At 39.9% G+C, this 22,536-nt stretch overlaps 1 protein-coding gene and 1 long non-coding RNA gene across 3 annotated transcripts in view; one reads left to right on the forward strand and one right to left on the reverse strand.

Annotated features, from left to right (window-relative positions):
* shisal1b (shisa like 1b) overlaps positions 1-13,813 on the reverse strand; it is a 45,262-nt gene extending 31,449 nt beyond the window's left edge. Inside the window, exon 1 of one of the 2 annotated variants that reach the window (XM_042496678.2) lies at positions 13,417-13,806. The gene's annotated coding sequence lies outside the window, so the exon portion shown is untranslated. Of the gene's footprint in view, positions 1-13,416 lie in introns of both variants that reach the window. The other variant, XM_042496675.2, reaches the window with a different exon arrangement.
* The window catches only part of LOC148189209 (uncharacterized), a 132,956-nt gene that overhangs the window by 37,251 nt on the left and 73,169 nt on the right, over positions 1-22,536 (forward strand). The window lies entirely within an intron of this gene.

Consider the following 22,536-nt stretch of genomic DNA (forward strand, 5'->3'; position numbering starts at 1 on the left):
AACAAATACAATGATTTGAGCTCCTTAAATGTAAAGAATTGCCCTCCTTTTCTTTGTTTTAATATCAAACCAATGTATAGCCATGTCAGGGTTTCCCACACATTCATTTATTTAATAATAATAATAATAATTCATTTTATTTATGGGTGCCAGCAGGATACTCAAGGTCACTTTACAGATACAACAATAATAAAACAACAAAATACCAGGACGTAAGTAAAACAATACATAATAAAAAGCTAAAAATAAGTACATGGTCAGCAACAATGGTCGCACACAATAGGCAAGTCTAAAAAGGTGTATTTTGAGGCAAGATTTGAAAGTGGGGAGAGTCAATATCACAGATGGTCTGTGGGAGAGAGTTCCAGACACAAAGGCCTGCACGGCTAAAAGCTCTGAAAATGGGCAGGAGGTGTAATGAGGAGCATGGAAAAGGGTGGGTGTGTACGGATGAAGGAGGGCAGAGAGGTATGGAGGTGCAAGGTTATGGAGAGCCTTGAAGGTGAGGAGAATCCTATAACTTTTGCGGTATTTGACGGGTAGCCAGTGATGTTGTTGAAGGTCGGGGGTCATCTGTCTGTCTAAGGGGTTCTGGTAATGATGAGGGCAGCACAGTTCTGAACCAACTGAAGTTTATGAAGAAGCTTGAGCAGAAGACCAGAGGGGAGAGAGTTACAGTAATCAATGCGGGAGGTGACCGGAGCGTTGGCGAGGATGGCAGTGTTGTTGGGTGAGAGATGGGCTGAGACAAACAAATTGCGATATGCAGACAGAGGGATATTGCACTCTTGACTTGGAGGGAGGCAGGAACTATGGAGTTGTGTATTTATGGCGGCCCACCCCGATTGAAACATCTGCCATCATGTATTGATTTTATGTTTTTAGAGCTGGACCATTCATTCGGAGGGCTATTGGAATATATTTACTGCTCGGATATTGATTGCACCACACTCACGTGCATACTCCGGGCACAGACGGAGCAGCAAAATGCCAGGGGCAGTAAAAGTGAAACTTAACAGTTCATTGCGCTTGTTCTAAAAGTCTGTAGCTACAGAGAAAACTCATGAAGAGTTCCACCTGCGTCGTGTTCACGGACCTGCAAAAACAGCCAAATTTAGAGAGGGGACACAAAATGAGAAAAAAGGACACACACAAGATTTTTTTTTTTTTTTTTTTTTAAAGGGATGTTTGTGGATCCTCTCCAAATAGCCCTTTACATCTCCACCCTCTTGTCCAAATATGGTCACTTTTTGGCCATTGGTAGCCCACAAACTAATGGGTGATGCCAAATTGGCTTTGTCTACTTCTTTTGAGTCTATTTACAGAGCAAGTAATTTGAAAATGCCACTTTGAGCATTTGGAAAACTGTTCCTGATATTTTGAAGACCTAATTCATTGATTCTAAAAGTAGTTGTTTGATTAATTGATCATGATAATAAGCTTAAGTTGCAGCCCTTTTTTGGATTTGCGTTTGCTGTCCCTGAGCAGTATCTCTGCTAGTCAGGGTTTTGCTTTGATCAGGCGACTCAGAGGATTGGGTGTTATTGAGTTTGACTGCTAAATGTCACTGCAATACAGTAACTGTCGCCGTTAAGTCACTTTCAAGGCGCCTGAAAGCCTTCTAGGAATTGTTCCACAGCAGCTCCCAACACTCGCAGCTCCATCAAGGTTTGAGCTGCCTGCAGGCTACACAGAGACCTCATCTGTCAACGCATCAGTGCTTTGGCACTCAAATTCAGTTTTCTTTGGTAGTGGGACTGTGACTCATGCAGAATAACAGGACTTGTTTTGGCTCCGGGGTTTGGGAGACATATCCCGTCGACTATTTGGTGTCTGTGATGCAGACAGACAGGACAGTATCTCCCAGACACAAGCCAGCATTGTTTGTTTGGATTTGCTTTAACACCCCACTCTAGGCTCAGTTGGTTTCTCTTGGAAACGTTCCCCATCATCATCCGCCTGACCCTGGATTTAAAATAGCTTCTACCCGCAGAAAAATAGCCTGGTGGGAATTTCAAAAATGAAGAAAGAGAATTTCATGACATGGGACAGCAATGCATGACAAAAATGCAGCTTAAAACACAGCAGTTTGTGAATTTTGTTGTCTCCCCCATGGCATGCATTAATATTCTAGGTTTACACAGACCACCCTGGTTGTGGTGCAACACTACACCAAAGCTGGCTATTTGCAAAACTGTAATATGATGATCCACCAGTTATCTCACAGTATTTAATAATCCAACAATAAACGAGCCTGAAATAATAAAAACACAAATGTTGAAATATTGTTTGTGGTTTGGTGTATGGTTACAAACTGGTCACATGGTTATTCTTACTGTGATTAAAATTTAAACAAAGTGGTCCTTTAACTTTTTCCTTATAGGCAAGTGGGGTTGGGCAGCGTTTACATGTGAACCAAGGCCAGTAATGTTCTGTTACCTGGAGTTCAGTACCAGTACCTAATGGAACTTTTTTTTCTGTGCTTTACTTTCTCTGTAATATCAAAAAATAATTTCTGAGCAAGCTGCAAGGGCGCCAAAGTAATCCCTCTCCTCGCTTTTCTGATCACGCATAGGGCTGATCTTCTCTCTGTGTCTGTCTGTCTGCCTCTCTAGCAGTCATATTAGGCTATTACCGAGAGAGAAAATAGACCAGAACCACCAGGTATATTGGTATTTTGGCATCCTGGAAAGTCAACAGAGTGACCGTAAAGCTTAATGGCCTCCTAGCATTGGAGATTTCACCTTCTTTCCGAAGTTGAGCTCGGCAGCTCTGCGCCATTGCCAGGCTTGGTGCTCTGTGACTCTCTTTCCAGCCTCAGGGCATTTTCAGCTCATCTGCCTCTTGTCTAAACCTGAAGTTTTCACACAGATGCACTCTCAGGTACAACATTTTGGCACCAATAGATTAAAATTAAATGACACTCGGTAGTACCGATGTAATTTGGTTGGTACCCGTAAAAGAAAAGAAATGAGTTTAGAACCCAGTCTTGAAAAGAAATGACTAAACCAATAAAGATCTTTCTTGGATTAGAAATCAATTGCACTTTTGCTACAGTTTACCCGGCAAAATCGTAGATAAACTTATGGCACAGGAGGAATATGTTTTTTAAAATACAAATGATGGCATTAAATGATGGCTGCATGCAAACCCTCCAACAAAGGACAAATGGACTGCAATTAACTGTTGGAAGAAACTGACATTTACCTTAAGACTATGCAATGATATACTAGGGCTGCATGATTAATAAAAAAGAAATAAAACATCACATTCTCCATTTACATTTATGCAATCTTATTTCTATATGAGGACGATTCACTCACTCCAATTTCCCTATGCATTCGTAATTAACCTATTACATTGGAAGACCCTGTTCCAATGTAATAGACTCTGAGTATTAGAGCTCTTTTTAAGTGGGTGCTATGCAAACAAGCTAGTGAGCAAGCATGTTCCAGTGTTTCCCAATGAAGATGTCCTAACTTGCTCCGTTACTCAGCGGACAGGCAAAGCAGTGTCTTGCTTCTTTGAAAAGCTGCTCACCCTGGCTCTTTTTTGGTGAAGCTTTGCACACCTTGAACCAGTTTTCAGAGCAACAGCATGCTGTTGCTTATACTTGCTAAGGGCTCAATAGGCTCCCTCATTGCTGTTGTTGCTTTTAGTATATCTTTGCACTTTTTCACGCTCCATCCACTGGGGTACACTTGCTCTGTATGTTAGAAGAGGGGTCATGTTGTCCATGTTAAATAATGGCAACTGAAAATGTCAACAAACTTTTCAGTGTGTCAGATCCAAAAGTGCCTCAGTGAGCAAAGAGTAGGGTGTGAGTTTACCCTAAGATAACCCTTCTGAACAATAGTCTGTCTTAAGAGGTTTAACACCCCAGAAAAAATCCCATGCAACCTATAAAGCCTAAAAATAGCCGTGACAGAAACACTGGAAAGACCTGGAGAGCTCTCAAACACCCTGAGGTCCTTGGGGTCACCGAGGGCAGCAGTCACACTGTACTACCCAGAATACCTCAGAAGAGAATGGATAATACTCCACACTGCTCCACATCCAAACGCTAATGGTGTTTTGGCAGCCTGTGTATATGGCCTGTTTGAAAAACCTTACAATGCAAGGAACTGTTTGTGGGTCGTTCCAGCAATCATTACTGGAAGTGTTGGTTGACTGGCCGTTGTAGTGGGATTGCACCTCATTAATGAGGCTGTCCTGGTTCTGACCCAGTGAGTGAACTCAACTCTGGTTTGCATAAGTTGGGCATATCTCCTGTGAATAATAACTTGCTATTATGTCCTGAAATTCTCCCCAAACGCCAATGAGTTCAACCCTAAGCTCTAATATTATAAATGTGTGTAAATGCTCTGAAGTCTCCACTAAAAAGGTTCAATTGAGTTTTTTGTGACAGTGGAATTACTTTTTTTTTTTTTTACAATCAAAATGAACAATAGCGGAGTTACCTGCTGTTATTCACTGATAATATGTGGACATGATTATCGCATCTACTTAAATTATTAGTCATTATTGGAGAGGGGGATTAATGTGAGCCATTACATTACATGGTGAATCAAAAAATTACAGTCATTTGAGCCCATAATGACTCATGGATTATAGTGAGTCTTTAAATAACACATTTTCTCTCTCAGCATGGTGAGCACATATACTGTATGTTAAGTTCTACAATATAGAGACATCTTCACACACAAATATACATAACAATTGGGTTTACCCCCATTTAATGAGGATTTTCTGTGTTATGATAGTACGTGAAGCAGCAGGCTCAGTGGGAGCTTACTTAAGAGAAAAAAGGCCCAACCTCCCACAGACACACACAGCTTTATAATGCTTTTCCTGCCTCGTACCAGCGACAGCGTTACTGATTCTTCTGTTTTAACGATGAGGTCCACCAACACTGAAAGGAGAAAAGAGAAATAATGCTTTGTTTTGAGGGAGGACAACGAACCCCAGAGATTTGTACATAATTACTACTATCTCAGAAGCCCAATCTGTACAGTGCAGTCTGTGTGACCCTTTCACAGGAGGGTGTGTTGTTTCAGCTTTTGATACAAGAAATAATGCAGTCAGATGCTATGTCCTATAAAAGGTTGCTGTGAAACCTGCACTTTATGCAGCTTTTAGTACGTTTTAGGAATGGATGTAAAAAGAGAACTGGATACAGAGTTGATACAGCAGTGTTTCCCAATAAATGTCTCTTACCATGCAAGTCTATGGAAAAACTCTTTTTGGACCACAGGGCATCATGTGACGGTGTAGTTACAATGTTTGGCCACTGCGAAAACTGGTGTCAAAGCCTGGCGCACATCCAGAGGGCCTTGTTTATGCTAATTTTTTAGCTGTTTCAATTCACTTTCACCCATAGGGCTGAATACTGGATTCGTTACCTTAAAGATATCCATGGAATAACCTAGTGCTAAATAGTTATATTAGTAGTATAGTATAGCCGTAGTAGTTAAGATCCTTTTTGGGCCCTGGTATAGAAAAAAATTACTTTGTATGGTTTTCCTTGTTGCCAATAACTGTGAAGGTTCCAAATTTAATTCAAAGTGTGATTGGTAGCATCAGCTACAGCCCATAAAGTCTGTGGTATGGTCGAGCTGAGCATGATGTACTGAATGCTCAAATTTGACCAGCCACTGAATAGATTGCCGTTGTTTTTTTGGCTGGTGAGTGAAGCAAATCTACCAGCTACTTGCATTTTTTACCAGCATTTGGTGCTTGTGGCAATTCGGCTTTTTCACCAAAATGTTCAGAAGTATGGCTGTACTTGCCTGGAGGCATTTTACACAATTGAATGCTTCCTTTCACATGATGTGCATTGAATGAAGTAGAAATAAAGTAGTTAAATTAAATACTCTGTTTAAACAACAGCCAGCCATAATCTCACGTGGGCAGCTTTTTTCAATAAAAAACAACAATTACTAAAAACCAATTGTAAAACACCTGCTCAGCATCAAACAGCACACGATAAAGTTAGCAACTAGCTGGTGAACACAGTGGAGCCATTAGCAGCTACAGAGGTAGATATTTTCCTCAGGAGAAGACCAAAAACTGAGCTAAAAATATTATTATTAATTATTGGGTTATTGGGTTGTTTTTATTTTAGGTTATTTTGACATACTGTTCCAGAAGATCAAGAATGAACTTCCTTTTCCCATTGTTTATCGATCGAGGAAAAACTGCCATACACCCAAGTCTGTCTGAGTTTGACACAAAGAGATGTTTTTAATCACTGAAATCAGGTCATTTAAAGGTAAAAGCAAACATTCTAAATGCCCATCCAGATGCTTCTTCAGTCCTCTTGCCATTTCTTGTTGACACTGTAGATGCATTTAAGCTGCTACCTTGACATGCTCCTTTTATCTGGTGATAAAAGCTTTTTCTCCATGTTGCACGGCTCAGCTCAAGTGACAAGGGCTCTGCTGCACCTCCGGCACTGTAATCGACAGTCAGCGTCTGACACTGACGTTTAACCCTTCGTCCACTCCCCATGCATCTTTGCTGTCACTCGCATCTGCTCTCTTCCTGCAACACCTCAGTAATTTAGGTCAGACTGACATATATGTGGCTTTATATGGAAGTTGTTGAGAACAGAAAATTCCAGCTAGGTTGCTCCGTTGCGGAGGGATGAAGCTCATTTAGAGATTGTTCTGATGTTGTCCTGCTTTATTTTGTACCATCTGTAATGTGGTGTTAGTAAAAGCACTAGATTTACTTGATATTCATAGATTTTTATGTCCTTTACACATACAGAACATAAGGTACTGTACTGTATGCATATTTTATTTGTGGGTTAAAGCACCAGTAGGAAGGGATATGAAAATTTCATGTCGTGATTATTCTGGCCAAAATAATTACAATTCAGAATTAATTAATCAATTCAAGATATGCATTTGAGTCTAAAAATGGCTCTAAAATATACTTCATCCCATAATAGAAATGCACCCTGATCATCTTACTGTTAATGTTTTTGTGTTTTTCATGTGATCCGTGATAAAATCATATTTTGTCATTCTTGTAAAACTCTCTAAATGAGGAGATGGACAACAGATTAATTCAGTGCCTTTACAAAGTAATGCGTTTGTGTAGTCAAAATAAAATTGTGTAGTCCATTTTCTTTAGTCACTGGAAGTTAATGCTTATTTGCCATAATGGCACATTTGAGGTTATACTCTACTATAATTCTGAAGTAAATATTACACTTTTTACTTTTTTTAATTCATCTGACAGCTGTAAGATTTTACATAGAGAACATATGATAAGGTAATGAAACAAGGTGCATTACAATGGATAACACCAGTCATTAAAACTGACTATACTTCAACCATGCTTACATGTTATTAGTATTAATATTAATCCAAAAATATAACATATATTTAATATTTGACACTTGGAGGGAATCATTCTGTGCAATGCTTAGTTTTGACACTTTTGGTAATCCTTCTAATGGTACATCCGTGCTTTTACTCATACAAAACTTTGTCTGTATTTTAACATTGTCATATTACTGTGAGTAAATGATTTGTGTATTTCTTCCACCAGTGGTTAATTCTGTGAGATTCTTTATGTGGCATCAGAAAAAGCAGAGTTCATAACTTAGCAGTTAGAGTGGTGGCCGACATTTCTTGTTACAGTCCTGTAATTTTTCCCTTGAACCATAGATAACTTAGATTAAATGTGGATAATTGTTAAATTTACTTCTGAGACAAAAATATTTTTTTTTACTTAAATGCAACAAAAAAAAGGACATTGTGTCCCCTCATTACAAGTCACAGTTGAAGTGGAGGCTGTGTGGAATAGAAACACCAGATAATGAGAATTGACACGGAGTGGGGTCATGCATAAAGATTTAAATGTCGATATGTCAATATTATGGTCATTCTCTGAGCGTTTTCTCTTTTTCATAATCACCTTTTGGAACAGACCCCTGACCTTCTTCCCTCAAATAAGATTTTTTCAGAACTGATTACATTAAAAAGAGTACAATATACAAATGGACTTTATCTTTTATGCATGGAAACAAACAAATAAGCATAGATACAAATTTGCATAATGGGCTCAACATCTGATTCCCCAAAGTATTAACATTTTCCTCTCATAAATGATCATTCATGTGTGATTGAACAGTTTTCACCTAGGCCAATACTACAAAAGCCTCAAAGGAGTCTGAATCGATGTAATTTTTCTACCCTTCTGTGTTGACCAGACACACGCACAAACACACACAGAAACGCACACACACACAGAGCAAACAGTGCATTAATATTCAAAACAGCCAATGGGTAAACCTGTGTATGAATTTCAACAGCTTGTTCGTTATTTGATTATTCCTTCAGCCTCTCATTTCAGTAGCTGCACAAAAGGAGGAAATGCCTTTCTGACGCAAAAAAAAAAACATCCTCACCACTCCTAAAAATTACAGCAACAAAGCTCAAAGCAATGTACATACACACATTGAGAGGGAAATAAATGCACTCCGACATATTGACATTTAGATTGTGTGAAAACATTAAATGGGCTGTTTTATCAGCTGCAAAAAAGCTGAGAGTTTTGACTTGTGTGGCTGTTACTGAAGTGTTACAGTACACCCAAAGGGGTCAGGATGCAAAGATGCATGCGGAGCAGGCTACTGATATGAGTATTGACAGTATAATGGCACAAAGTGCTAGCTGGCTTTCTGCCTCCGGCGTCTAATGGTTACAGCATTGAAATACATGAAACCACATGGAGGGAGGGCGAGTGCTTACAGCTGATGAGTAGGGACAATGTGTGTGTGTGTGTGTGTGTGTGTGTGTGTGTGTGTGTGTTTGTGGCCTCTAGATTATCATCTGTTAGGTGGAATCTGATACGAAAGAGAAACCAGCATCAAAGGCAACGTCAGTGTTTCATCATAAACTTGCTTCTGTCAGCCTTTCCTTCACACCCACATGAACACACACTTGTATTCTCACCCACACAGCTGTAAACACATGAATACTTTAAACACTCTTTCTAACTCTTTCTTTCTAACAAGTGCATCGAGAATAGCACAAATTAAAACACGCATATAAAAAACACACATACTGTACTTCCACCCACACAAACATACAGAGCCAAGCCACGGGCAGGGGAACTCAGTGTGAACCCTGAGGAGAGAGATATCACGATGACAGACCAGATTAACCAAATGAATGCAGAGTTTTCTGCACCACAGATCAGAAAACAAGACACTTCTGTGCACACTGAGCGACTAACATGCTGCTGTTTATTTTGGGTCGGAGAATGTCATTATTTGGCTGCCATTGCTGCTGTTGATGTTATTAATCAGTTATACTCTCAGTTGGAAACTGTTCAATATGATTTTTTGGGCGGGTGAGTGGGGAATGAGAGGATCCAGCGCGCTTGAAAAGTCAGATAAAAGCCTTTGTTTTGTTTAGATGTGCAAAATGGTGTGTCTCCATGCTGCAGCTTTTTGCTGATTTTTTTTTAAAAACACAACCAAAGGATAAAACTCCAAAGAGCATACAACCCTACAATCAACATTAGAAGACATATATCACTGTCCTCAGAGGCTTTCACACTGGCAGTTTATTCTGAATCTTGAAACATGAGGATTTTGAGTATTAAATCGGCCTTTAACTATCCACAATCGGTTGAACTCTATCGTGGTAACATCATTACCATTGCATTCGTACATTGTTAGCAGAGAAACAGACATGGTTAAAATACCACACAGATGAGTAAAGATGCTTAAGATTAATGCTTAATGATTGTTTGTAGTTTGTGCTGTTACTCGAATAGGTGATGAGTTTTCTCTGTTTCATATGATGTTTAACTGAATATCTTAGGCTTTAGACAAAACAAGCTTCAGCTTCATCGATAATGAAAATAATTTGTTTCAGCTAGGGATGCGCATTATTGGATTTTTTGCCAATATCCGATATGCTGATATTTTTGGACTCATTTTGGCCAATTGCTGATGCCAGTAATGATATATATACGTACATTTTTAATTGCAGAGAACGTCAAGTCTCTCCTGTCATGGAATTAACATATTACGTCTACTTTTATCATGATGGCCCACTTGTGGATGCAGATGTTAAAAACATTGCTTTTCAAAATATACACATTCATTGGGCAAAACCATAAAACTACCTGAATTTAAGTTACATGTAAAACATGCCATATTGGTTTTTATGTAACAAATTTTAAACAAAAATATAAAATTCCTCCCACGGTAACAGGCTTGAATGATGCTCTCCCGCTGACAATTCTTACAATAGGCATAATCAAAGTCTCCTTGTTGGCCTGTCATGTTGGCAGGAAAGTTCATTTTGTTCTGATGGTGATGTTTCATTTTTAAACTGTTATCTACCAATACTGATGACGTGCTGATATTATTGTTCATGTCTTGTTTCAGCCCTGATGATAACTTCTTTCATTAAGGGTGTTTTGGAAAATGAATACTATTGTCTTAAGTTCTTTGTGGTCTGTATATGTGGTTTTGCTCCATCAGCTTTGCTCTTGTGGCCCCATCCACCTGTAGATTGTTCTCAATTTTACTTATGAAGGTCATACAGGTGCCAATGTAGTGTGCAAGCTGCACTTTGATAAGAGAAGCAAATTGGCCGTAAGTCAGAACAGCAATAAATGCTTAAGCAAACACACTTAGTGAATGGTTAGAGGGATGGGCGATGCAATTAAACTGACTCAAACAAATCCAGTGTGAAAATAGCCTTAGTTGTTTGTTCAATAATTCATTTTAACCTGTCTGCTCCTTGTGGCCATTAAGAGGTATAGCAGAGATGCACTTTTATTTTTCTTTGCAAATTCAAAATATATGTATCTGTTTCAGATTTCAGGGGGATGGAAAGCAAAAAGAAAAATTTCATATAAGAGTGTTTACTGAGCTAAAAAATAATAGATTGTGAAATGCTTTGTGAAACTGTTGTGTAGCTGTAATAATGTGTCAGGTTCCAGTAGTTTTCAATTTTTCCTCACGGCACATTAAACTTAGTACTAGGATGGTAGGCAATAAACTATGTGTTATTATATTGCATTGGAGAAAAGTAGGAATATACAGTTACCTGTCTGACAACAGTATCCAGTCAAAACTGTCTTCTGTTTGTGTGATAAACTGGGGACAGTAGACTCTGAAATACAGTTTCGGCTTGTGCTTTCTCCTTAATAACCTACTCTGTCTGCGCTCTGATACATCTAGATATACCGCTGGATTATGATGTGTGCAGTGACAGAAAATGCCGCTCCGCTCAGTATAGCTGAGAGGTTTTTTTTTTTCTGACTCATCTGAACCATGATAAGAACCACCATCCATGAGATGACGATACCAGAGTTGTATTAATTTCAGCTCCTCGCCTCTGACTTTTATGTTTAAGACTCAGGCACCAAAAACTCATCCTCTGCCAAAAGATTGTCTGCATCTGGTGCCGCCAGCTACTCTGTAGTTATGACACCAGTTTGATCATCTGTTCTGAATTTGAAATGCTCCTCACTCAAAATGTTTCACCTTGAGGGCTTCTGCCAAGCCACTGGTCACGACACCTCTCCCTGCTCCACCTCCCCTGGTGTGAGTGTGAGTGTCTCTGCCTTTATGCGTGCATGTGTGTATTGGTGCATATGCCTGGCAGGGAAATGCCAGTGTGTATACTATGCGTGCGAGTCGATGTGTGCACCACTCAGACATTAACACCCTCTCAATGTCAATGACTCCTAGTCGGGAAAGTCAGCGAGCCACTGATGGACTCACTGTAACTGGCCCTGTGAAGCAGCACTGGGTGTGTGAGAGACAAGGTGACACAGGAAACAGCCCTGTGCTAATGACTGATGGCCAGAACCAGCTGTCCTGACCTCACTCATGTTCGGTCACTGCTGCGGAGCTGACTGAGATTATGAGACAAAAACATAGAGTCCAGACTAAACACTAAAGTGAGGACGGTCACTGCACTAATCTGCTGCTGAATGATCCATCTTCAAAGCAAATTCTCCACTTTAAGGGTCATTCTATAAACACATCCTGCTGAATATAGACCAACACTTTACTGTCACTGAAATGAATGGACAGCAAGGCTTAGGCTTATGCAATATCTCTCCTTTTGTGTCAAAACACACACAGTTCAGAATAATTGTCCACCTGTGTTTACACTGAGAGCACCATGCTCTCCGTTTCTCATCCTTTTCTTTAATATATTTTTCATCAAATTGCCCTCCTTACCCAACAGGGAATCTTTGAAAAACTTTGCTGTTCATCAGCTTGCGTCAGAGGCCTTTGTTCCCAGGAGCCAGAGGCCAACCTCAGCGTCTCCAGGCACACTTATCTTAACCATGCTGAAAAACAGCTGCAAGAAAGCTTTGTGACAAATGGCAGGATAGGTCTTTATTGGTTTCAAGGAGAAATTGTCAAGCACATGTTGTAAATATATACAGCTTGAACAAAGGCAGATTCCTTAGGGAGCTCATTCACCACATACACAACTGCTCATCCATTCATTATAGAAATGACACAATGGCTCATCACAATATGGATCACAATACAGGCTGTGATGTTTTTATGAATTTCCCTTTGTCTGTGAACAATTTCTTCCACTTGTGGTAATTAAACATGAGGGCTCACCTGGAGACTCACTCCCTCCAATTCACACCCAGGAGATGTATTATCCATGTGCCTGCATGAACACACCATCCAATTGCACGCACAGCACACTAACACACTTTCTATGTGCTTGCAGCACACACACTTGGAGCGATGTTCACTGTCATGCAAAATTATAAAAGCTCACAACTGCTGCCCCTGGGCCAGTTTTCACACAGACACGCAGGCGAGAGCGGGAATTTTCACAGAGGAGCAGGCTTTTGTGTGAATGAACAAAGGGAATCTCCTTCCTCCTCTGCTCCTCTCTCCCCCTAAATCCTATCATGTGCCACCATGCCGTCTCCCACACGCCTGTTTCCAAGTTACCGGCAGCGTTGGCTGCCAATTCCGCTTAATTGCCTCCTGTGTAAAGTGACGGCTGACGAGAGCGAGCTGTCCTCGCCTTTTCCTGCAGCTCACTCGCTGCTCACCAAAGGAGAGACTCCACCTGAGAACAATACTGTGGACCTTTGGGAAATTACACAGTTGTGTTGACCCAGAGTGAAACTTCAGCAACCAACCTAGGGACTTAGTGTATGAAAAAGAAATGTAACTATGGGACTTTTAATTTGGACAACTATTTTCAATTTAGAAAACTGCTCTGTGAGGACATTTAATATGAACCTTAATAGACACTCGGGGATGAAAGCACATGAATATAAAAAGCTTTGAATAGGAAATGTCTTGCTAGAGATAAAGTAAAGAACATGGAATAAAACAATGACAGAAGGCGGTGCTTGTTTTAATGATAGGTCGCTTTCCTCACTCACCTTTGCTCGAGCCTGGAGAAAAAGAAAAAGGTCTTTTTGCTGACTCCCGCCCGCAGAAATCACCACCCTGTTGCTCCTTGTTTCCTCTTCCTTTGTTGCGCCTTCCTCACAAATACATCCTCCTCATCCTCAGGAGTGGGGCTGGAATTAACAGCTCATGAGGGAAGCCAGGCGGAAGAGAAAGAAAACACACCAGAGAAGAAAAGAAACACTTCTCTTCTCGCCCCTAAGTCCGCTTTGGCAGTGTATCCCCATCCGTCAGAGCACAGCGACTGAGAGTGTGAGAGAGAGAGAGCGAGGGAGAAAGAGAGAGAGAGAGGGAGGGAGAGAGAGAGAGATGAAACGATACTGAGTAAGTGGGCGAGTGAGTGAGAAAGTGAGAGAGGGAGAGAGGGAGGGAGAGAGAGAGAGATCTTGTGTGTATGCACTGGAGGGTGATCCTCTCTACTATGAGCTCCTGTTTATCTCCCTGTCTGTCTCCTCTGCATGCATTCCTTCCCGACAGAAGCCACAAGGTCAGTTGCTTTTACAGTAACAAGACTTGCTTCCCTCTTGAGGGAAGAGACTTCCTGTTAGCTCTCTGCTCAACTTCCCTCATGAGTGAAATCACCCTGCGTTTTAATGCCTTTTAAATCCCCACTGTCTCTCTCACGCAAACACAATTTAGCTCTCTATTCCTGTCTCTTTATTAGCATCCTTGTGATAGTTAGTCTTATCTTGTCTCTTCCAACACTGCCTGTCCAGAGGACAAGGAAGTGCTGCAATTTCATTTTGGATACACACTGTACAAACAAACAAACAAACAAACAGGAGCAGCATCGTGTCAAATGCACAAATTAACTGATGGGCACTGTATGAGCAGAAAAATGCATGGCTTGTACACATAGGACAAAGATTAAATTCATGCAGCACATCAGTCACATAATCATCTGATTCTTACCTGTTCTGGAAAAATTTGACAAATGGATGCTAAATAAAATGAGGGAAAAAAGCAGAGTAGTATTTGTATTAACATATCTATGGATGCAATAGTACCGATAAGGAAAACATATTTGTTTGTAAAATCTTTGGGTTTGGACTGTTGATTCCAAAAAACAGCAATCTGAACATCTGGACTATATATCAGTAAATCGAGGAAATGTCAGAATAATCACTGATGAAAATAATTATTAGTTGCAGCCAAGGGGGTTTGTTTCATTTTAATATTGGGAGTGACACATATGTAACTGTGGCGGCAACAACTTAGAGCATTCATTTTTGCTCCTCTTTGTTCCTTTTTTGTGTAAATATATGGTGTTAATGTCTTAAATTGTGTAAAAAAATCACTTCAGGGTAGAAATGAACATGTAATAAATTCTGAGTGGCACATTCCTCCTGCATTCCCACTCTATAATCTACACTATGATTGCAGCCCTATTTGCATTCTGAAACAATTAGTTAATCGATTAGCCTTTTGCCAGAAAAATATCCAGCAAATTCATTGATTTAAGTAATTTGTGAAGTAAAAATGCAAAATTGTTGTTGCTTTCAGCATCTCAAATGAAACATTTGAATGGTTTTATGTTTAACATCACTGAAAATGAAACAGAGCGGTATGGTGGTGTAGTGGTTAGCATTGTTGACTCATAGAAAGCGGGTTTCAGGTTCAAACCCACCAGCTGGCTGCCGCCCTTCTGTGTGGAGTTTGCATGTTTTCCCCATGTTAGCGAGGGTTTTCTCCGAGTTCTGCAGCTTTTTCCCACAGTCCAAAGACATTTAGGTTAGATCAGTTAACAACTCTAAATTGCCTCTAGGTGTAAATATTAGCATGAATGGTTGTACCAGCCTAATGTCAGCTGGGATAAGGCCCCCACGACCCTTAACAGGATAATGTAAGCAGTTACAGACAATCAATGAAAGAAAGACGGAAAGATGTCTAAAGATGTCGTTTATGGACTAGGTGGTCTTTCATTTCTTTTTCAGTTTTATCAGAATCAATTGACTGCATAAAAAGATTGATTGATGAGGTAAATTATCACTATACGCTGTTGTATTGCATTTTCCTGTAAACATTTGTTTGTATCAGGGCAGTTGCTGATTAAGAGTGCCAACAAAGAACAGACTGGCTTGCTTCAGGCCACTATGGGAATTGTGGCACTTTATGGCCACCTCCCAGCTGTGTTCATCAACACTTTCAGTGCTTACCGTAGATCAGAATTAAATTAAAGCTGTCCAAATCATTGTTAAAACTATGCAAACGTTGTCTGAAAGCTCGGCTTTTTGTGAGTGAACAAGTGGCAACTGTTGGTTTTGTAACATTTACAGGCGTAAAGACAAACCAGTATTGTCACTGGTGACTTGGTCTTGCAAGTGTCAGCACAGCTTGTGTGTATGGGACATGCTGTAACTGTGATACTCTGCCTTTCTTCACTGCTCCACTGATTCCTGATGTTACATGGCAGCCAGAGAGCTTAAGTGTCTCCCCTGAGCATGCTGCATGCTTGGGTCAATATGCGCATGAAGTGGTGGATCAATCGGGTCACAGACATCACTGAAAGGTGATTCAGGGGCCAACCTGACAGCTTCCTCAATTATGTTGATAAAGTGTCAAAATGACATGAATGACAACCCATTCTCAGTCACACCACTGATGAAGTGATAGAGAACCTCTCCAGAGTGGGGAAATGAAGGGTATGAACATATGGCCATGTCATATTGACGCTGCACGTTCGCCCGCTGACCGGGCGAGCAAGAGGTGCTCCTGTGGAGCACCATGGGTATTGTGCTGTCTTGGCTGGCGGGTGATGCTCTGGGACACATGGCCACATGCAGCAGGAGGAGGGAGCTCTGATTAAGGCCAGTTTCTGTCAAAGGGATGATGGGCCGACAGGGAGGCCCGAGGCAGGTTGTGTGGGATTGGGCTGTATGATGATCAGCCAGGAGGAAGTATGCACAGCAGTGATATAATGAGTGTGTGTTTGTGTGTTTTGACTTAGTGAGTGTTTGGAGAAAAGAACTAACTACACATAGCCAGTCATTTCCGATCCAGCACAATCATCCACAGGCCATCATTTGTGCTGTTCTCTCTTTGTGACCAACCTTAAATACAAACACTTATCAAGAGTAAAGCAATCTTAAATCAGTTTTCAGTAAATCATATTTTATTTGGACTGCATGTGAACCAAAAATTATGAATGTGAATATAAACATGAAACCATCACAAAAACCAAAATAGATGATTTCATTTGTCACAGAAAAGAGCTGTGATTTAATTATTGCCAGGATTGCTGTTTTATATGGAACACTCACCCACAGTGCCAGATAGTAAATATTACACATTTCTCTTATAACTCCTATGAAATATTGAGTGGTTTGAAATGTACTCAGGAAATGAGGTCATGATAAATGAATGCAAAGCAGGGAAGCTGTGTGGATTGTTCGCTGGCGGCACTTAGTCACAAGATAATGCTCCTGATGACTGTATATCAGACACCAAGTACAGTGTTGCCTTTCCTACTGTGAACAGATCAGCCATTTCTTGCAGTTGCTAGACAAAGGTGGGAGTTTAACCCCCAGGTACTTTCCAATCCTCGGGTGCAGTTGCCAGAAAAAAAATGCTGTGTATGTTTCTGAAAACCAGGGAAAGTTAAATTTGTAAGTTTTATACATGTCATCAAGATTTCTAAAGTTATGTAGTTCTGATTGTATGTGTATGAGCTGACTTTGTCAATGTGAGGTGAAAGGGATGGTGGATGGCGTGATCGCTGTTTGAGATGGCAGCCAAGCTGCAGACTGCAGCAGACCACTCTTTGCCACCAACAAACAAACAAACAAAAAAAAGCGTTTTTGGTGAAACATGGGCTGCATTTCCAGCATTAAATGTGCCACCCAAAGCTGGTGTTTTTTAGCAAGACGTTTGCAGCATTTTTAGCAGTGATTGTGACACCCGAAGTGGGTGTATTTCAGCAAGACATTGGTGGTATTTACAGATGCAATTATGCCGTGCAAAGCAGGTGTTTTTTAGCAAGACGTGCTGCATTTTTAGCCATGACTGTGGCAAAAGAGCAGGTGCTTTCTAGCATACATTGGCAGAATTCACAGCTGTAATTGTGCCACCAAAGGCTGGTGCTCTTTAATGAGAAATTGGCAGCATTTCTGGCTGTGATTGTGCAAAAAACAGGGTGTTGTTTTTTTTTAGAGACAGTGACGGCATTTCCAGGCATGATAATGCTAAAAAATAAGTAGTTGTTTTTCAGTAAGATACTGGTGGCATTTCCAGCTGTGATTGTTGTGGTCAAAATTGTTGGTGTTTTTAGCGGACATTTACAGCCATGATTGTGCAACCCAAAGCAGTTGTTTTTAAACGAGACATCGGCTGCACTTATAGCTGTGATTGTGCCATAAAAACAGATGTTTAAGGTCAAAACATGACCATTCCCCAACCATAACCAAGTGGTTTATGTGAATGTAAAGAAATGTAAGTTTGATCATATCCGCTACATAATAACATACAAATGTTACATATTCGTGGTTTATAGAGATGTACAATGCCAACATTAATCCTGGCAATCGGGTTGAATCCACAGAGTTTATCAGTGGCAAAGTCGAGGTTTGTATTCATGACTGGAGATGAAACATCTTCTACGCAGCTTGGCTCATTAATAATAGAAATTGCTGTGCATCACCTTGTCATACCTGTACCTTCTTACAGATTGAAATGATCTTCTCCAGTTGCCTTTATTTCTGTTTCTGTGAAATGTTCCTCACTCCAGTGAGAGATTCAGATGATAAGAGTTATTCTGTCTAGCATGGCCTTTCTTCCTTTTAGCCAAGCTCTGGGAGATTTCTTTGAATCTTTTTAGGAGGCTCCATAAATGTAGAGGATCAGCTTACACGGTCCACCATTAAACCTGCAGGGTATTTGATACAGATGTGACTTTCAATCTATAAAAAAAGAGATTTCAGCTTAGCTTTGTATTATATGGTCCAAGTGCAAGGAAATGACTTTTTGAAAAGGGTTGTCTGTATTTTTTTTCCTTTTTTTCTCTCTCTTAGATCTCTTTTCTGCAGCACAGGCCTCTGGAGCTGGGTTACCTCCTATTGTGGGAAATTTGTAGTGATAGTTTTAAAATGAATTTAGGTTCTTATGCAAAATGTAGCCCAGCTATGAATTAGTGTCCTGCAGCTGATGTTGTGTAGTCCCGGGATAATAAAGTGAGTGAATGTGGTTGTCAAGCTTTTCTCTGGGGTCCTGCTTAAGCGCACTAGATAGAGGTCAGAGGAGGCATTGGGAATTGTGCAAATCCCTGCAAGTCATTGCATGTCCTCTAGTTTTTAGATGGATGCCACTAATAGAAACATCCTGCTGCTTTCTAACGACTCAACCAATCATCAAATGCCACTCTTGGAAATTTGGGTGTAGTTTTTGCTTTTGCTTTGCGTTACATAAAAATGTCAGAAAACTAAAAGTGAGGAGGATTTGGCCACTTAATTCCCCAAATGAACTGTTCTTTGTTGGAGCTGATTGTTGTTCTTCAAGTATATGCTTAAAAAGCTTAAAAAGGCAGCGAAGGACACCCCACCTCCACCCGTTCATGTGATCTTGGCTACTGGTGCTGACACAGCCTTTAAAAAAAAAAAAAAATCAGACACATCAGCTCACTGCTTGCCTCCTTATGGGTGGCCATCCATGTGCTCTCCTTCATTCAGGTAAGTGTGTCCTCCTAATTGCCTCGAAGGTAGTGTTGCTTGTTGCAAAGCTTTAAACCCCATCTTAAAAGCAATGGGGTGTCACTTAACATCAGCAATTACAAGACTCAATCATAAACTGCTCAGCCATCTGAAAAATATTAGGATAATCATTTTTCCTCCTTCAAAAACAAACAAACCCACTGAACACACTAATATGCTGCTGAACAGGCAATAGTTTTTATGGCCCTCTTTGAATACTTGTTGTTCTGAGCTGAGCAGCTGCATTTCTCGCCAAAATCAATGTCTGGAGGGAATTACAAAGTGAGATTATATGCATACTTACACACAACAAAATTAGCTTTCATTGTTGCAGAATATAACTTTAAATGGCATTTTTAGATCAAATTATTGTTTGGGGGCTAGATTTTATGAGAGCAAAACTTTTTTGAGCTTTATCGGCTTTGCACTGCAGAAGAAGTGAAAAGTCTCTCTGACAGGTTTTGAGTCATACCTCCACTGTGTTTTGTTTTCTTTGAATCAGTCGTACGTCTAATCCATGTCATCGCCTGCTGCATTCGAAGTGACAAATCGGTCCTGGCATCACACAGAAATAGCTTTGCTCTCTCAAGAGTCACTCTGTCCAAACTTCGAACTTTCGCATTTATCATCATATTGCCAAGACTGAGGTCAGCTCTGGTGTCGTTACTTTCTCTGTTCTTTCAGCATTTCACCATCATCATATAATTACTAACATTTGTACTGTCAAAACACAACAGAACAAAACACACCACTGTTCTTCCATCTGCACCATGTCAGCATTGTTACTCCAACTTAAGCATTATGTAAGCTACATTCACATTACAAGGTTTAATGCACAATTCAGATTTTTTCCCCCAAATCTGATTTTTTTTTGCCTAGACTGCTTACATTCATGTTTGAAATGACCAATATCTGGCATTAGTGTGAACGGATCTCTGCCCTGAAATGCCTCGCATTTGACCAATAATATCACACCCATTGCATTGGAACAACAACTAAAAACATTATATTTGCAAGACAGGCATATGGGGTAAAATAAATGGCATAGTGGTAAAAAGGTTCATCTTTTGAATGATTTGCCGCAGAAGTTAGATGACAATTCCTCATATGTTGAGAAGGGAATTTTCATAGTAGCTGGTGATTTTATCAACTCACCCTTCATCTCTAAAGATGTGGCAGGATCAAGGACAAATTTAAATTTCAGTTTTTAAACTTTGTTTGAAATAAATAAATAAATAAATAAATAAATCTAGCTTGTACCTTGAACCTTGTACCTTTTAAGGTAACTGCCAACTATTAACTAAAGGACCATTTCCTCTGCAAAAAGAAGCATGCATGTCTAATTGCATTTTTGCAGAATAAAATAATCAAACTTTCTCTTTTTTTTCGAGATAATGGACTGTTGAGAAATGGAACATTTTTTTAACCATTGAGGCTGCACGATTATGGGCCATTGGAACAGTGACAGAAGGGTGGGAGGATGAAGGAATGCTAAAGCCATGTTGGTAGTTCTCTGGAGACAGAGTGGGCGCAAGGGGAGTCAGGAGTGAATTTGGGGTGTTTCACAGAGAACAGTTTCTCCAAAACTTTAGGATATCCTGGGCTACATTCCAACATCTGTGATGGCATCTTACATCAATGCTGTCACCTTTTGTAGGCAAGCCCCAACAGAGACAACTGGCGCTCTATTGGTTGGCGACTGGGGCAGCCTATTGCAGCAGTGGAGCAGCTATGGCAGGTTTCAACAGACCACTCTGACATTTTATAGTGAGTGATCTGCACCTGCACAGTCATGTAACACATGTGGCTGTATGGACAAAATAAAGATAAAATTATATATATATATATATATATATATATATATATATATATATAGCTTGTAATGTGAACACAGCCTTGGTTAAAGGTTATTTATTGCAGGAGAAAGGATACTCGACAGGACTGAAACAATTAGTAGATTAACCTATTAGTCAACTGAAAAAGCATAAAAATGTTTGTTGTAATCATTAAATCTTTAAGTCATTGCACATGTAAAAATGCCAAACACTCACGGGTTTCATGTGCCAAGTTGTAGAGGTGACACAGATATGGAAATTGTGCTGTGAGGCTTAATGGAGGGGATTTCATTAGAGGAGACATATATATCATTTTTAAAAGACATAATGCTACAAAACCTTCATAACCTAAATGTCTGTCCTCAAAAGCTACCACTTTTGTATGAAAGTATTCCAGTTTTAATAAAAGAATGTTCCTCTCAAATCATAACGTACATGCCGGCAGTCTGTGTTCACATTTTAGAACGGTAGATAAATCTTTCTGGAAGAAAGCTGTTAAAGTTTTTGTTTTTTGCACAACACAGATGAAGATGAAGAGGCCGAGAGAAATGTGAGATGACACAGAACAGCTCCATAAAATATTTACCAGCTGTCAATAGTATATCTGCTCTTTTCATCCTTGCCTGTGTGTAAACAAGAAAGTCTCCGAGCACCGTCACCTATCAGGATACTTCACTCTGAAGCCTCGTTGGGGAGAGCGACTGTCAGTCAAACTGACACAGACTGATGAAACTGGAGGTCCACGTAAATTTTGTATGAGGTTTTGGGGAAAAGCTTTCAAGGTGAATTTATGTGAATATCTACAACAGTCCTGGGGCCAGGTGTAGGCTATAAACAATATGTATGTACAAAAAAGCGTGTGTTTCTCGCACATAAATTGGTATTTACAGGAAAAGAAAAAGTGTGGTGAGTGTGCACACTTCTGACCAGGCGTATGCTCAGCTTAGCTGAGATAGTTGCGGGTGATACATTAAGGAGGAAATTGAATATAAGTTGAGAGATGGATGACATTGTTTTTTTTGGTTGTTTGAAAATTTCACTGGGAGTGTTATTATGTTTGCAGGCTGCACAGGGTTCTGTAAAATGTCAATCAAAGGCAAATTATTTAAAAGTCATAATTTTTTCATCATTCTTTTTATCTTCATTTGAGTCATCATCTCCTCATGAATTATCATGTTTTCACGCTGAAATGTGAAGCTGCAAAATGACTCCCGCACAGTCTAACTTGCAATATCACTTCTATTTGTGATGTTTCATAAGGCAAACAATTTGTGTCAGATGAAAATTTGAATTGTGAAAAAAGCTATGGAGAAATAATTGATCATCCCTCTGACATCTGATAATGAAATTGAGACTTTCTTGGATGATAGCATAAATTTGACGAATTACTGCTATGGTACAAATAGCCACAGCAGTACATAACAACAGCTGTCCTGGTACTGTTGGAGAACTTTGCCAGTGTGATACAGTAAAATTGCACTTTTTCTTGTTTTTCCCTAAACTCTATAACACAAATTTGAAAACAAACAAAAATCTTGACAGAAAAAGTAATGATAGATCAGATAAGGCATTTATT

This window comes from Plectropomus leopardus, chromosome 7, assembly GCF_026936395.1.
Source record: "Plectropomus leopardus strain MGB_pleo_1.0 chromosome 7, ASM2693639v1, whole genome shotgun sequence".
Classification (NCBI taxonomy): Eukaryota; Metazoa; Chordata; class Actinopteri; order Perciformes; family Serranidae; genus Plectropomus; species Plectropomus leopardus.